The 17798-nt window shown below is 39.8% G+C and overlaps 1 pseudogene; it reads left to right on the forward strand.

The window, feature by feature from the left end:
* The first annotated feature begins 10132 nt into the window (after positions 1-10132).
* Positions 10133-16365, forward strand: LOC146888044 (uncharacterized; annotated as a pseudogene).
* Positions 16366-17798: the final 1433 nt, after the last annotated feature.

The raw sequence follows: 17798 nt of genomic DNA on the forward strand, positions 1-17798 counted from the left end.
GGTACGGTGGTAGTGAGATGGGGGGACTGAAATTATTGGAGTTGTTATGCCAAAATGGGTTGAATTGCATTAAGATAGATGATAAGTGGTGGTTGGGAAGGTTAGCAGTGGCGAAAGAGAGCAGGATGGCTCTCAGGTCTGGTACACCGCCTGGCGGGAGATCAGTTACCGCCAGGCGGCAACGTTACAGCAGTGGCAAACTGGAGGTCTGGTTGGACTGGTTCGGGCTGGAGGAGTGGAAATTCGTGTAGTGGGGGTAATAATATTGGGTGTGAACAAATTTGACTACGAGATGAATTGGAAAATTAGGGGAGTGTAGACTTAAGTATGACTAATAAGATGGGGTCAATTATGGGGTGGACAGGGAAAAGAGAATGTTGACAGATAGGTCTTAGGGCTGAAAAATACCTGCAGTGAGGTGAGTGCTTTTTGGTCAGATTGGGTACCAAAAATAGAGAGGGACGTCCTGTGAGCTTAATGGAAGGACTAATCATGCTATGGTCAGACTAGGGGATAATGTGTATATGGATGATTGGTGGTTGATGGGGGATTTTCTAAATAACCTTAATTAGTGTATGGAGAATAACAGAGGAATGGAGTGTAGATAAACCAGCACGTGACGAGGTTCTGAGATGGCGCCTGGCGGCGGGGTTCAACCCGCCAGGCGGTTGCAGCGGTACAGTGGGTCTAAATAACAAGAGGCGCCTGGCAGTGAGAGGTATTCCGCCATGTGGTAGGGAGAACAGTGGTAGGGTATGAAGCGGTGGCGCCTGGCGGTGGGGGCTGACCCGCCAGGTGGTAGCTGATAAGTCTGCATAATTTGAGGCGATGTGCGCCTGGCGGTACGCGACACTCGCCAGGCGGTCTGGGAGCTAGTAGCGCCTGGCGGTACGTGTCCCCCGCTAGGCGATTTATACTGCTGCAGCTTTGAGTTTTATTTATGAATTTATGATCTACAGTGCGTCTAGTGATGCTTTAAGGGTGAGATTGCTGGTGTTCCTTGAGTTGTGGCTCGGAACGTATCCCTTGAGTTGTGGCTCGGGATAGGGGTTAAGCACGTGGTATTCCTTGAGTTGTGGCTCGGAATAACATCTCTTGAGTTGTGGCTCGGGATGGCGGATGGACACGAGGAACCCTTGAGTTGTGGCTCGGGTTGGCGAGTGTTGCCGGTGTGAGTGTGCTAGTTGTGGCCAGTACGGATGGGTCCAAATGGATTGCCCTCCTTAGTTGTTGGCTGACGAGTTTGGTAGTCTTGGGACGATACAGACTATGTTCGTATATGGGAACTCTACCTGGCGTTGCGGTGTATGATCCGTAGCATGTTTTCCCGCACGTGCTCTATCGGTTGTGGTCGATAGGTATGGCAGCAAGTCACCTTGAAGTAATCCTCAGACGTTGTAGAACACGAATAATCTGATTGGGGGTCAGATGATAGGAATTAAAGAATAGGGCAATGTGAGATGTTTATGTTATATACGATCTCTTGTGTTTATATGCTTATGTTTCTGTAACTTTATATATGTGATTTAATTGTTAAGCTCACCCTATCTGCGTGTGTGTGGCGATGATCGTGTACGCGGTACACGGGAGCAGATGTTGGTGATGCGGGAGGCTCTGGTGCAGCCTAGTCGCAGAGAGGGGATTGACTTGGGGAAACTCTTACGTTTATCTACTTGTTTTTGAAAACATTTGTAAACCCTGATGGGTGACTTGATAATATTGTGGTTTTGGTTTTGTAATGGACGTTGTAAACTTTATCCGCTCATTTAATAAAGTTTTAAATTTTCCCGCGTTTTGGGAAAATGAGGTATTATTAAACGCACTGTTTATTTATTTCATTTATTTATTTATAAATCAATAATATCCTGACGGGATGTTACAGGGACTGGTGTACCACACCTAGCCAAACTCGACCAAATAAGTAAACAATGTGTATATCAAGGCAGCCAAATGTCCAGCCTATGCCGAGTTAGCCTAACTTGTACCGGTTTTAACCTAAGCTAAACATCTAAAGGGATAACATGCACCTCATATCACCAACATAATCCATAAAGGCAAGTAGCCGGCCTAGATCGACTGCTCCAGCATATCCGGTAAGATTAGAGCCTAGGCCGACCACTCCAACGAACTCAGTATAATGGAAACATCCGCGTTCCATAAACCTTAAGGGCCTGGGTTAGGACCCTGGCCCACTCACAGCCCAAGCTAGAGCCCAAGCTAGAGCCTAAGTCAAGGCCCAGCCCATGGGATGGTCAGACATCATTAATGCTCTATAAATACACGTGGACCCCAGCAATTAAAGGTACGCATTCATTAATCACTGATTTGACTCTCCGAGAGCTTTGACTTACTTGAGCTTCGGAGACTCTTCTGCAGGTAACCCCTCCTGGGTTCAAGCTGACATGTATCGACTGGGAAGAGGCCAACTGAAGAGATAGCGGACTACATGGTAAGGTGATACTCGTGCCTAACTTATCTTATTTGTTCTCTACAGGAACAATTGGCGCCCACCGTGGGACACGAGACGAACACCTTTAGTACCCGTTTTTCTCTGAGATGGTTTCCACCCGCAGCAGAGCTGGAGCGAACAAGCAAGCGGATGCTGGTCCCTCTGGACCTCCTAGCATCACCCCTGATTTGGCCGCCATCCTAGACGGCCAAGCAAAGATGCAATAGGAACTCGCAGACCTGAAGAAGCCTAGTGCTGAAGAAATGGAGGCGTTGAGACAAGAGAACTCCCGCCTCATGCGAAGGGTCGAGGCTGATCCCAACCTGAAGGGAAAAGCCAAAGAAGCCTCTGAAGTTGTGAAGTCTTCGGCTTTCCAGCCTACAGAGGAAGAAAGTGAATACAATCCCACCCCCCACACCTTCACCACCACCCAACAGACACCCGTTACCTCTACCCATCCCCATCACTTTCCATCTGGTCAACCGGGGCTTACCGCACCCCAACCCTCGCCGCCACCCTCCCTACCACCCATATCCCCTACAACATACCCACCGCCCTCCACACCACACATATTCCACCCTATAACCCACAATATCTTCCCACAACCCACATTCCCCCTCACAACATCACCTCTACCTTTCCTGCTATGATCAACCACCCCCCCACCTCACATGCCTCCTCCTCACCAGCCCAGACGCCCCCACCCATTCACGGACTTTATCGCCAACACCCCTCTCCCAGGCCAGTGGGAACCCTTTACCCTGGATTGCTATACTGGCGAAACCGACCCTGACGAGCACCTTAAAGTCTACATCACCCACGTCGCCTTGTACACATCCCAAGACGCAGTCTTTTGCAAAACTTTCCCCATCACCCTCAAAGGCCCTACCCTAGAATGGTTCACAACTCTTCCGCCCTACTCAATCGATAGTTTCGACATCCTCTCCCACATGTTTTCCACCCACTTCGCCGGAAGCCGTCCCCATCAAACCACCACCATATCCTTACTGGGTATCAGACAGGAACCTAACGAACCACTCAGAGCGTTCATCGATCGCTTTAGTAAAGCTGCCCTTCGTACACCGTACCTCAACCAGGAGATGATTCTCCAGTGCATGACTCTTACCCTACAACCCGGCCCCTTCGCCAAGAACGTCTACCTCCACCCACCTGCCTCCATGCACGAACTCAAGCTGCGTGCAGCCGACTACGTCCGCATGGAGGAAATGCAAACACTTCACACCAAATTCTGCAACGACTACACCGCCACCACCTCCAACCCCACCCCACAGCCTAACCCACGCCCTGATACCCGCCCACGCGAACCCCGCCAACCTCGCTTCACTAGATACGCCCCCCTCACAGTAGCCCGCTCCCGCATTCTAGACGAAGCCCTCCAAGTTGATCTAATCCCTCCACCACGCAAGACAACCACACCTCCTAACGCCGACATGACCAAATATTGTCGCTACCACCGCAACCATGGTCACACTACGGAAGAATGCAAAGCACTCTAGGATAAAATAGAAGAACTGGTCCGTGCAGGCCACTTTCGCCGCTTCATCTGTAGGGATGACCATTCCTCCTCCTCTCGATCCCGCCACCCCCCGCGACCTGACCACAGACGTCAACCAAATGACTCCCATCACAATAGCCACCCCACCCAACCCAACAATCAACAACCAGAGCCCACCCGCACCGACATCACCCCTGCCGACCCCCCCTTACGAGGCACCATTAACACCATCTATGGTGGCTTCGCGAGCGGAGGCTCCACCTCTTCTGCCAGGAAGAGACACCTCCGCCATATACAATCCATCAACCATATCACCCATTCCCACCACAGATGCCGTATGCCCCCCATTGTATTCACAGATGATGACTTCCACAGCCTTGACCACCAACAAGATGACCCCATGGTCATCACCGTCGAAATAGAGAATTATGCTGTTAAGCAAGTCCTTGTGGATCAAGGCAGCTCAGTTGACATCCTCTACTGGGCCACCTACCAAAAATTACAACTTCCTGACACCGCCATGATCCCATATGATGAGCCCATATATGGCTTTTCCGGCGAACAAGTATCCACCCGGGGCTACACAGATCTCCACACCGTCTTTCGGGACGGAACCCAAACCAAAACCATCCCAATCCGCTTCCTTATTGTCGATGCGCCAACATCTTACAACATCCTCATGGGCCGTCCTTCCCTCAATACACTTGGTGCAGTCGTCTCCACCCCTCACTTAGCCATGAAGTTCCCTGCCCCATTCGGTGACATCCTGACCATACATTGTGACCAGCGCTTGGCACGCGAATGCTACATGGCAAGCTTACGACCACAACTCCCAATCCAACAAACCAACCATATCGAACGACCCCCTGGTTCCAGCATAGCCCTATCTGGCGAAGACCTTGACCCCAGAATAGGCCGGGATGTCCGCCTCGAACCAGTCGAGGACATCACTCCTCTGGTGCTTCCCAATGGTCACTCATTAACTTAGGCACCGGTTTAAACTCTGATGAGCGTGCCACAATCACACCTATCCTCATCAACAACACAGATCTTTTCGCCTGGTCGGCCGCCGACCTCCCTAGAGTAGACCCTCAGGTGGCATCCCACAAGCTGTCCATATATAAAGAAGCCCGCTACGTATCCCAGAAAAAACGCAAGCTTGGGGAAGAACGCCGACAAGCAGCCAAGGTGGAAGCCGACAAGTTACTGAGCGCAGGATTTATAGAAGAAGCTCAATACACCACTTGGCTTTCTAACGTTGTCTTGGTGAAGAAAGCCAATGGCAAATGGCGGATGTGCGTAGACTACACGGACTTGAACAAGGCTTACCCTCGCGACGCCTACCCCTTACCAACATTGATCGACTTGTAGACGGCGCGGCAGGAAACAAGGTGCTTAGCTTTTTGGATGCATATTTAGGGTATAACCAAATCCCAATGGCCACAGCAGATATGCACAAAACCGCCTTCATCACGGACGATGCCAACTACTTCTATAGGGTCATGCCCTTTGGCCTCAAAAACGTCGGGGCAACTTACCAACGACTAATGGACAAAGTTTTCAGCCACCTAACAGAACACTGTGTCGAAGTATACGTCGATGACATGGTTGTCAAGTCCCCAAGCCATCATCAACACGCTGAAGACCTGGCGGCAGTGTTCTTCGCGCTGCGCCAATATAACCTCCGCCTAAATCCTGACAAATGCGTATTCGGCGTTGACCGGGGCAAATTCCTTGGTTTCATGTTAACCCAACGCGGCATAGAGGCTAACCCTGAAAAATGCAAGGCTATCATCGAAATGCGCAACCCCACTACCGTCAAAGAAGTCCAACGTCTCATTGGCCGTCTCACAGTCATCTCTCGCTTCCTACCCAAACTAGCTGAACAAACCCAACCCATAATCCAACTCCTAAAGAAATCAACTCGGTTCACGTGGACTGATGATTGTGAACAGATCTTCCAAAAACTCAAAACAACCTTAACCTCACCGCCTATCCTCCACAAACCGGACCCCAGCCAACCCCTGCTGGTATACATCACGGCCACCGACTATACCGTTAGCGCAACGCTTGTTCAAGAAATAGAGGGCACACAACATCCTGTGTATTTTATGAGCGGAACACTACAAGATCCTGAAACCAGGTATCAGATGGTAGAAAAACTAGCCCTATCCTTAGTCCACGCAGCACGCCGCCTTCGCCCGTATTTCCAAAATCATACCATAACCGTTAAGACCAACTACCCAATCCAAAAAATATTACAAAAGCCAGATCTAGCCGGACGCATGTCATCATGGGCCGTGGAACTGTCAGAATTCAACATCCGCTATGAACCCCAAGGCCCCATCAAAGCCCAGTGTCTTTTAGACTTCGTCAACGACCTACAACTAACACCCATTGAGGACCAGTGGACGCTTCATGTAGATGGCTCCTCAAATCCAAGGGGTGTCGGCGCCGGCATCGTCTTAGAAGGCCCCAACGACATCCTCATCGAAAAATCCCTTCACTTTGCTTTCAAAACGTCAAATAACCAAGCCGAATACGAAGCCATCCTCGCCGGCCTTTCCCTAGCCCGTGAAGTCGGCGTCAAGAAGTTAACATGCAAAACCGACTCCAAACTCACTGTAGGTCATCTAAATGACGAATTTCAGATCAAAGACCCCATCCTCCTACAGTATTATCATCTGGTCCGTGTAGTTATTCAATCCGCTTTCAAACAAGTCCGCGTCGAACACATTCCAAGAACCGACAACGTCAGGGCCGACATCCTTTCCAAATTGGCCAGAACCAAGCTCAAAAACCGTAACCGATCCTTACTACAGCAAACACTATCCACACCTTCTATCACACACACTTGCCAAATAAAAACTTTTAACACAGGATTGAAGTTGTAAATATTGCTAACTTGGTAATTCTTTTAACTTTGTATTCTAATACTATCAAAGAACATTATTTGTTTTATAAAAAGAATACAATAAAAAAAATTATTTGTTACTCTCAAACACACGTGTATTAAAAGTTTTAGTCTATTTATGTTTTAAAAAGTTAAACAACACGTGTATTCATTTTTTATCAAAGGACAATTAAAAATACATTGGGCTGTCATTCTTTTTGTTTGACCTCATTTTTTAAAAATTATTTCCATTAGTTTCGTGGTACACTAAATGTAGAAACAAATTTCTACTTTCATGGTTGACTATTATCAAGCATAGTACTTATGTGTTGGCCCAAAAAGGGATAATAGCACAGATGCAAATTCTGAACAGAAGCATATCAGTGTCTGCAAATCATGAATTTGGACATTGCATATCAAAAGGTACGCTTTCCCAAATATTGATCAAAAGGTACAGTTTCCATATTAATGACTTGGTTGTTTTTTTATAAAAATATTATACTTACATTATCTACCTTAGGAATATTCAGCGTGGAAAACTGATTATGTCCCTTTATATTCAACACATCCTCCAACAAAAATGAATTGTTAATCAAAATGTTTATTTTATTGAACTTCTCTTCAATGTATAAACAAACATAACAGCAAGTGTATGTATAAACTTCTGGAAACATAATAGCAAGTGTATGCATAACACCAAGTGTATTCATAAACAAACATAAACAAATGACTGCAAATCTATCAACAAATGCAAGAAGAAAAAGGAAGAGCATTGTGTCACAAAAGATTTCAAATATGATGATGAAGTCCTCAGGTAAAATAAATTTACTTATCATTTCATTTGTTCTTAAAACTTCTTTCCAATAAATACATTTACTTATCTCCAATAGAATAACATAAACATTCAGATGTACAATTACCAACACAGATTTTTATTTTGTTTTCTTCACTACAGATACCAATAAGGACAAATCCATTCACACTGAAGCATTTTCTTCTGGAAATACTACACCTTTTTCTCATTATACAGATTTTGGTAATGATTTTTTCATTGAATTCAAACTGTTGTAATCACTATCCATTCAGTGACACTGTAGAATTTTTTCATTGTTACTGAATACATCTCTTACAGATAAGTTGTGTTCTTAATATTTTTTAAGGTATTCATATAAAAAAATGCAACAGATGCAATTACTTTAATAGACTAACACAACTTCTTCAATTACTTTATTACTTGGATTGCATACTTAGATTGCTTTTACTGCTAAAGTTTAACAGTTTGGATTACATTGTTTAACAATTTTATTTCAAATGAACTTTATCTATTATGCTCTCTTCTTATTTTTGAACCATTCTCCTAGTATGGAATGACAATATTACCCCAAATTCAACTATCAACAACTCCTTTACTGTTAGTGAAGATAGAAACCTGCATGATCAAGGAATTCAATCTTCAAATAGAAATCCATTGTTGGAGTTGACATATCGTGGTAAGTTTTTTCATTGAATTTAAATTTCATTGAAATTCCCAACAATGAAATTGAAATGCACAATATCTTTGTCAATTTATCCATACTGAATGGATATCCAATGGATACACAATGTCTCATTCATCTTTATATTAAATGTAATCTTTGTATTTTAAACTGGATACATTTTTATTTAATTTTGTTTAATTTCAATTTGCAGACATTGACCAACTTAATTATAAGAATGCACGAACAAGAAGGAAAGTTATTAGGAATCAGAAGATTGTAGAAAAAAGTAATATCATGCCTGATAAATCTAATATTATTTTATCTTTATTTCAATTCCTTTAATAGTTTTCTATTACTAATATTTACTAACATTTCATGTAAAGAAATTCATGGTTCTACCTCCATTGGATCTGGAATGGTTTGTACTTCAATTGAAATCACCAATGGTCCAATTTTGCACAAAACCAACATTAACAACAAAGGTAGCAATCCAACTTATAATCATGTCTCTGTTTCACAGTATTGAAATGTTAAATAAGAACAAATTCATAGAATATGAGTTACAAACTAATATATCATCATTTTATATTTCATGTCTATACTTGCAGATATGGTTCAAAGTGACTGTCATAATACACAACCACTATTGGATAAAATTACTAATAGGTTAGATCAAGAATTTGTTGGTAGCAGCTCCATTCTTGCTTCTGTGGATTCTTCTTCTTATTTTGAAGTTGTTAATCTTTTTGATGTTGAAGACAACCAAAGTCGTGGTAATTTGTACTATTAAAAAAATTAATTTGAATACTTTAATTACTTTTATTGTTACAAATTCATGTTGCTAATGTTTAAATCAATATTTAGACATATCTAAGCTGCCATCCTATACCAGTGCAAGACCAAGTAAATCATCTCAATATTTAGAAGCTGGAAAATTTTGTCAGCCTTCTCTTCAGGATGCTATTTTGACAATAATTCTGATGAAGATGAGAATCATGGTAATCAATAATGGTTGATTATAAAAAATAAATTAATATTTTATTTATTTTCCTTTATTAATAATTGTTTTTTTATTTTATTTCAGATTATCTAATTAGGCATTTCTCCTCTGATTTGTATTCAAGAGCTGAAATTCAAGGTTGAACACTACTTTTTAGCCAATTTATATTATTATATTGTACATATAAATATAAATATCTTTTAATTAATAACATATTTTTTTTATGTACTTAGCAAATGTTGATGTAGGGGACTGTTCCATTGAGTGTCCCTATTGTCAAGCTCAATTGTGGTACGAAGAAAGATCTGATAAATGCAAAAGATTAAAACAAGTTGATTTCTCTCTTTGTTGTCAAAAGGGAAAAGTCCAACTTCCATTGTTGAAGAAACCTCCTCAATTGCTTCAAAAGTAATTGAAAGGTGAAGACAGTACAAGCCAACATTTCTTACAGTACATAAGAAGCTACAACAACATGTTCTCATTTACATCATTTGGTGTGAAGATTCATTCCTCAATCAATGATGGATGTGATCCTCCTCAGTTTATTCTTAGTGGTCAAAATTACCATCGCATTGGAAGTTTATTGCCCGATAAAGGATCAAGTCCAAAATTTGCACAACTATGTATTTATGACACAGAAAATGAAACAACAAACAGAGTTAGTCACTTTGGGTATGCCTACATACTTTATTTTTTTTATGAATCATTCTGTATATTATTTATCCTTTTGTAATTTTACATGTCTGATATACAACAATCCATATTTGATAAATCATTGATAGAAGAGTTGAAAAACATGATTGACAAACACAATGTTCTTGCTCAATCATTCAGAAGAGTAAGAGATTTTATGCATGATGATGATCGATCAGATTTTGGATTGAGGTTATTTAGAAATCGCTTTAAGGATCCTGGAGTATACAATACGCTAATAACAGATGAAGTCGCAGCATTGATAGTTGGTGATTTGAGCACCTTAGACGTAGGAAGAGACATCATTGTCAAGAAAGTTTGTGGTCAGTTGACGAGACTACATGAAACTCATACATGTTTCATTCCTCTACAATATCCTTTGATTTTTCCATATGGACAGGATGGTCATCAAGAGGATATTCCAATTAGAGATTGTCAAATATATGGTCAAAGTAGAAAGAGAATTCAGATTTCTTTACGAGAATTCATTGCTTTCAGAATACAAGATAGAAAGGTTGAATTTGGTAACATTGTACACTCACGTAGATTGTTTCAACAATTTTCAGTGGATACCTGCACAATGATTGAAGCCCAAAGGTTGTCTTTTATAAGAAATAATCAAAAACTCATTCGTTCCGATATTCTAAATGGGTTACAAGAAGTTGTTAACAAAGATGAAACTGAGCCTTCTTCCATTGGAAAGCATATAGTTTTGCCAACTTCATTTATAGGTGGCATGAGATACATGTTCAATAATTGCCAAGATGCTATGGCCATTTGTAAGAGATATGGCTATCCATATTTGTTTATAACAATCACATGTAATGTCAATTGGCCTGAAATTCTTGATTTTGTAAAATCAAGAGGTTTAACTGCTTCAGATAGGCCAGACATTGTTTGTAGAGTTTTTAAAATGAAATTAGACCAAATGATGACAGATTTCAAGAAGAATAATTTCTTTGGCAAAGTCAATGAAGGTACACAAACTACATTTCCATCATTTTGATTTTTTACCGCCAATTGTTTTGTATAATAATTATCTTCAAATTATAGGTATGTATACAATTGAATTTCAAAAGAGAGGTCTGCCATATGCTCATATATTGTTATGGTTGAGTGACTCAAACAAGTTAGAAAATGCAAAGCACATATATGAAGTAATCTCTGCTGAACTTCCTCATCCAGATCTATATCCAAAACTTTAAAAGGTTGTTAAAACATATATGATACATGGTCCGTGCGGAGCTGCTAGATTCAACTCACCATGCATGAAAGAAGGTCGGTGTTCTAAATTTTTTCCTAAAAACTTTAGACATAAAACTACAATTGATGAGGATCGATATCCTATATATAGGCATAGAGATGATGGTTTATTTGTGTTGAAAAATGGACATAAATTAGGTAATGGAAATGTTGTGCCTTATAGTCCTTTTCTCTTAATGCGATATCAAGCTCATGTTAATACAAAATATTGTAACAAATCACTCTCAATCAAGTATTTGTTCAAATATGTCAACAAAGGTCCTGATAGAGCCACAATGAAAATTACAGACAAAGAGAATGATTCTACAGAAATGTGTATTGTTGATGAGATTAAAAGATATTATGATTGTAGATATTTATCTCCATGTGAAGCAGTTTGGAGAATTTATGGATTTGATATCCATCATAGATAGCCTGTTGTTCCGCGTTTAATGTAAGACCCAGGAAAATTAATTAATTAATAAATGCGGGTAGAAGTTGGCTTTATGGCATTAATTGTTGTTTAATGTGACGTGGAAAAGTACTAGCTCATGTGGTTGAGAGTACTTGGTTTGTGTGAAAGGACTTGGGTTTGAGTCCTATGTATGTCAATTATGTGTGTTTGTTTTGTTATTGATTTTTAAGGATATGAAAGAGTATGTGATTAGTATTGTAAACTATTGTTGATTTATGAGTATCACCAAATGTGATTTGGTATGGTGGTTGTGATATGGCCTTATGAGTGGAAGGTCATGGGTTCAAACCTTGGTGGGCAAATAATAAGTTTTGTTTTTGCTAACTAATATTGGTGATATGAATGTGAAGGGGTAAAGAAAAGCCTAGCAGAATGGGCAGCCAAGGGGGCTGGGAATTTATCAAATAAGTAATATATAAGAGGAAATTAAAGGCCCAAAACTCGTTTTATTTATAATACCTATCTTAAAGGCACATATAAAAGCCAAAAATTAGGTAAAGGGAAGGGTTTTGGCATTGCTGGAATTTGCTTGAGAGAGAAGAACGAGTTTGAAAGGGAGAACTGAGTTTTGAGGCGCAAGGGTTGAAGCAAGAAAGGATTTTGAGTCAAGGGGATTCTGCCTTCACAATTGTTGAGCAATCAATCCAGGTTAGGGGAGCTTTTCTTTGTGCGTGTGAATTTCGTAATATGTATATGGTTCTGTGTCATGGATTTCACAATTGATCTCTGTTTGGCATGAAATTCGTGTATTATGTGCAGTGATTGAGAGGTTGATTGGTGTGAGGTTGTGTGCATCACCATGTGATGCATTATATGATTAGAATGAGGGTTTTGGTGTTGTTATTTTTGGGTCATGGCCAATATGCGGGTTAAGAGGATTCAAATGTGTTGCACTGCATATATAGGGTTTGGTTGATGATACAAGTTGTTTGAACATGTTTGGTTGCAATTTGGGATTGGTTTGGGTATGTTTTGAGTATTTGTGTGTGTGTACAGAGGCAAAACCCTGCAAGTCTCGCCCAAGCGAGTCCATCTCACCTAAGCGAGAATTGCAGAGCTACTTTTCTGATTTAAAGGTCTTGTAGCTCGTCTAGGCGAGCTATGTTATTGTTGAGCGAGTGACACTCTGGCTTAGGCGAGAATGGCTCGCCTAAGCGAGATAGCAAGGAGGTGTGCTCATGTTGAGCGTGATTTCTCGTCCAGGCAAGGTTTTTATGGGTTTCGAGCGAACTAAAGTCTCGCTCAGGCGAGATGGCCTCGCCTAAGCGAGATGTCTTGGTCATGTTTGGTGCTTCGCGTGTATTTTAGCCCAGGCGAGGTGGGAATGGGTGTTTGGGTGAACGTGTGACTCGCCCAGGCGAGAGGATCTCGCCTAAGCGAGATGGCGTGTTTTGGTTGCTGAGTTAAACTCGCCCAAGCGAGGTGGACTAGCCTAAGCGAGATTGAGGGTCTAGCTTGGGCGAGAGGTCCCTAGCCTAAGCGAGTTTATGCGATTCACTAAGTTTCTATGTGTTTGTGAGTGTGTTTGATTGTTATACCATTATTAGATTTTATATGCATGTGTTGTGGTGTGTGGGCTTGATGGACTAAGCCATTAGAGGTTTGGGATGTGCTCGGTGGTTGGACACATGATGGGCATGGAACTGGTTGAGTTCCCGTCGGCTACTATTGGGCGAGGAGTCCTTAGTATGGTGATTGCATGTGTCGGGCGCACGATGGACAAGGAACTGTGAAGTTCCCGTCGGCTACTATCGGGCGAGGAGTCCATAGTATGGTGATTGCGTGCGTGCCAGGGTCCAAGTGTGAGGCTTGGATGTTTATACTACAGGCGAGGAGTCTGTAGGGCAGGACTATGAGCGGGATAGGCTCATAGGGTTGAACCACGAATGGGTCAGTTTCGTGGGAGCACAAGGAAGTCCCAAGACTTAGTTCATGCATATGACTCATGAAGGACTATGAGGTCATGGTTGGGTGTTTTGGAAATTATGAGTTTTGTACTTATATTGTTTTGGGTGGGGAAGCATAGCTCACCCTATCTGTGTGTGTGTGGCGATGATCGGATAACTTGTTATCCGGGAGCAGATGATGTGACAGGTGGGCCAGGAGATGCGTAGACTCGGAGCGGGGGCTATCATGGGATATTTTGTAGATACATATGTATACTTTTACTGTTTTGTTTTTGAGAATATTATGTAAATCCGGCTGGAGCCGTTGACTTTTATTCTAGTTTCTATGAATCATGGATTCTTGGATTTACAGATTTTAATTATTAAAGTTTTAAAATTTCCGTATTTTTGGGAAATAGTTCATAATCAATGTGGAATTTAATGAAATTTGAATTTTAATTATTTTATATCAGTAATATTCCTTAGGGATGTTACATTTAACTTTTCACCTACAAGATCAACAAACAGTTTTGTTTAAAGATGATGATAAAATTGATGATGTATTGGAGAGGAATGACAGCATCAATACCATGTTTCTAGTTTGGTTTGAAGCCAAAGGCAATGGAAACCAAGAAAGTAGGGTTACAGTATTGGAAGACTGGCATATGTTCCTCTAGGATCGGGTGAATGCTATTACATGAGAATCTTACTGACAAAACAAAAAGGTTGTATTAATCATGATAGTATAAAGACAATTAATGGTAAAACATTCTCTACATACCAAGAGGCTTGCCAGGAATTGGGATTATTGGCAGATGACAAAGAATTCATTGATGCTATTAAAGAGGCTAGCCATCTTGCATATGGAAATCAACTTAGAAGGTTATTTGTTTCTTTGTTAATCATGAATACAATGTCAAAGCCAAAAGTTGTTTGGGATGCAACTTGGAATTTATTGGCAGATGGTATCCTATATCAAAAAAGGAAACACTTGAACATACCAGGTACTAAATATAAATAATCTCCATTCTTTATTACATATTTTTTTATTCATGACATTTTTTTTTTGTAGGTTTTCAAATGGAAGAACAAGATTTACACAATATGTGTTTCCTAGAAGTAGAAGAACTTCTAAATTCCAATGGGCGATCTTTAACAGATTATAGTTCCCTTCCTCAACCTGATCTTTCTAATTCATTCAAATTTAATAACAGGTTCATTATTGATGAATTGAATTATGATAAAGAAGAAATGGAGAAGCTACATCACTCTCTATTGCAGTCAATCATTAATGAGCAACTACATGTTTATAACAAAATTATGACAGCAGTGAATTCAGATGTAGGAAATTTCTTTTTCTTATATGGTTATGGTGGGACTGGAAAAACATATTTGTGGAAACTTTTGTCAACTGCTATTAGAGCAAAGGTAATGATTGTGCTTAATGTAGCTTCAAACGGCATTGCATCTTTATTGCTTCCTGGAGGTAAAACTGCTCATTCTACTTTTTGCATACCACTAGCAATCAATGATGAATCAACGTGCAACATCAATCAAGGAAGTCTTCGTGCTAAACTATTGATGGAAATAAAACTTATCATATGGGATGAAGCTTCTATGATGAATAAGTTATGTTTCCAAGATTTTGATAGAACATTGAGAGACATTATGAGAGCTAGAAATGAAGATAATGCTGACAAACCATTTGGTGGAAAGGTTATTGTCTTGGGCGGTGATTTTAGACAAATCTTGCTAGTAGTAAGGAAGGGATCAAGGTATGATATTGTGAACTCATCAATTAACTACTCTAATTTGTGACAATATTGCACAGTTCTTAAGCTATCACAAAACATGAGGCTAAAAAGTGTTGTTTCAAATGAAAGTGCAATAGATATAAGAGAATTTGCTGATTGGATTCTTAAAATTGAAGATGTAAATATGAATTTGAATGAAAGTGGTGAAGCCAACATTTCAATACCAACAAATCTTCTAATTCAAGAAAGTGAAACACCTTTACTTTCTTTAGTGAAATTTGTTTATGGTGGTCTAATTGAAAATATCATGACTCATGGCTTCTTTGATGACAACGCTATACTTTTCCCTACAATTGATAGTGTTGAACAAGTAAATGACTTCATTTTATCTTTGATTCCTGGTGAAGAACAAATTTATTTAAGTTTAGACACTCCTTGCCAATTTGATGATGATCAAGAAATTCAAGGTGAGTGGTTTACTCAAGAGTTTCTAAATGATATCAAATGTTCAGGAATTCCAAATCATATGATTAAATTGAAAGTTGGCGTACCAATTATGCTTTTAAGAAACATTGATCAAGCAAATGGTCTTTGTAATGGTACCAGGTTGCAAGTTAATGATTTGGGAAAGAATGTTATCTCTGCTACTGTCATAACAGGCCAAAATGTTGGTGACAAAATTTTCATTCCAAGAATGAACTTGACACCTTCTGATTCCAGCATCCCGTTTAAATTTCAAAGGAGGCAATTTCCAATATCCTTATGCTTTGCAATGACAATAAACAAAAGTCAAGGACAAACTCTTTCTAAAGTTGGACTTTATCTTCCTCGCCCAGTTTTTACTCATGGACAATTGTATGTAGCAATTTCTAGAGTCACAACAAAGAAAGGACTCAAAATTTTAATTCTAGATGAAGATGGAAAAGTAAGCAATACAACTACCAATGTGGTTTACAAAGAAATATTTGAAAATCTTTGATAAGAGGTATACAACTTACTTAACAACATTATTATAATTTGTCAATTATTGTATCTTTAATTGTAATTCCTTTCTTTTGTTGCAGATTATAATATGCCATAGTGTATAGTATACACTTTCAGGATTTTTTTGATAGCTGCAGCCATATTGAAAAGTACATGGTCATTGATACATGTTTGAATTGCATTATTTGTTGTCCACTCATGGATTGATATTTTGAACACCATGGTTGCTGTAGTACATATATTATAACTCTTATAAAGATTCTCAATTGTTGTTATTTTAATTTTTGTTTGTGGCTTTAGTGTATTGTGAAGAAAAAATATCTACCTACATCTTCTTATTCGTTACTGCAGTACATGTGGCTTTACTGTTATAAGTCTTTTATGTATAACGAATATAAAATTTAATATGTTATAGTTATTTGTAAATGCTTTATTTTTCAGTTTCTTTATATATTAAAGTGTCTGTAAAAAACACATACAACATATATTTAAGTTACTTTACAATTACAGCCATTGTTTGCACGTGAAACTGAATTTGTGCTGCCACTTTCAGGTAAGATTCCTTTTCCACGTGATAATCTTTGCTCTTCCATTCCCAACTTCACCTTTACCATTCCATCCACAATTTTCACTTTCCCATATATTTCAACCTTGACTTTGTTCTGTAGTTAGAGGAATGGAGATAGAGCAAACCAGTACAGATGGAGCAAACAACAGAACAATTCTTTGGAACTTCAACACAATCTACATATGCTCTCAGGTATGCTGTAAATTTAACCGCAGAAATACATGTTTGGAAAGCATTGATATTTGTTGTTGTATGTGTTTTCTACTGTCAATTGTATCATCCTGATTCGTACTGTATCAACCACATTAAGATGTTCAGATTTTTCCCACATATATATATATATATATATGTGTGTGTGTGTGTGTGTGTGTGTGTGTTTGTGTTTATGTTTTCATTTCGTTGCAGAGATAAATTTGTTCATGTTTTTACTGTGTTTATTAATTTGTAGCCATTTGGATTTGTCGATCGACATTTTGCTGTTGCTTATGAACACGAATTAGGTCCACAGTGGCACTTGGTAGATGTAAATGGTAAGAGCACGACAATTACCTATAACATGGATTCAAATAACCCAAAAATCATAGAAGGTTGGAGTAATGTGAGAGATTTTTATGACATCAAAAGTGACTCTCACATGCAGTTTCAGTATTTGGGAAATTCTTTATTTTACGTAATCGTGTTTCAAGGCGGTTGTACACCAAGGAGTTTGTCAACATTTATGTGCCGTATCAGTCATCAAGAAACAAGATCTATATTTTCAGTCAAATTCACAAAGTATCAAAGCAAAGCAAGTCACTTGGTGTATGCCTTATGAATTCTTTTTATCATTTCAAGTATTATTTAATATCAATTTACATATA

This window comes from Vigna unguiculata, chromosome 2, assembly GCF_037176805.1.
Source record: "Vigna unguiculata cultivar grain cowpea cultivar isolate G323 ecotype 2 chromosome 2, ASM3717680v1, whole genome shotgun sequence".
Classification (NCBI taxonomy): Eukaryota; Viridiplantae; Streptophyta; class Magnoliopsida; order Fabales; family Fabaceae; genus Vigna; species Vigna unguiculata.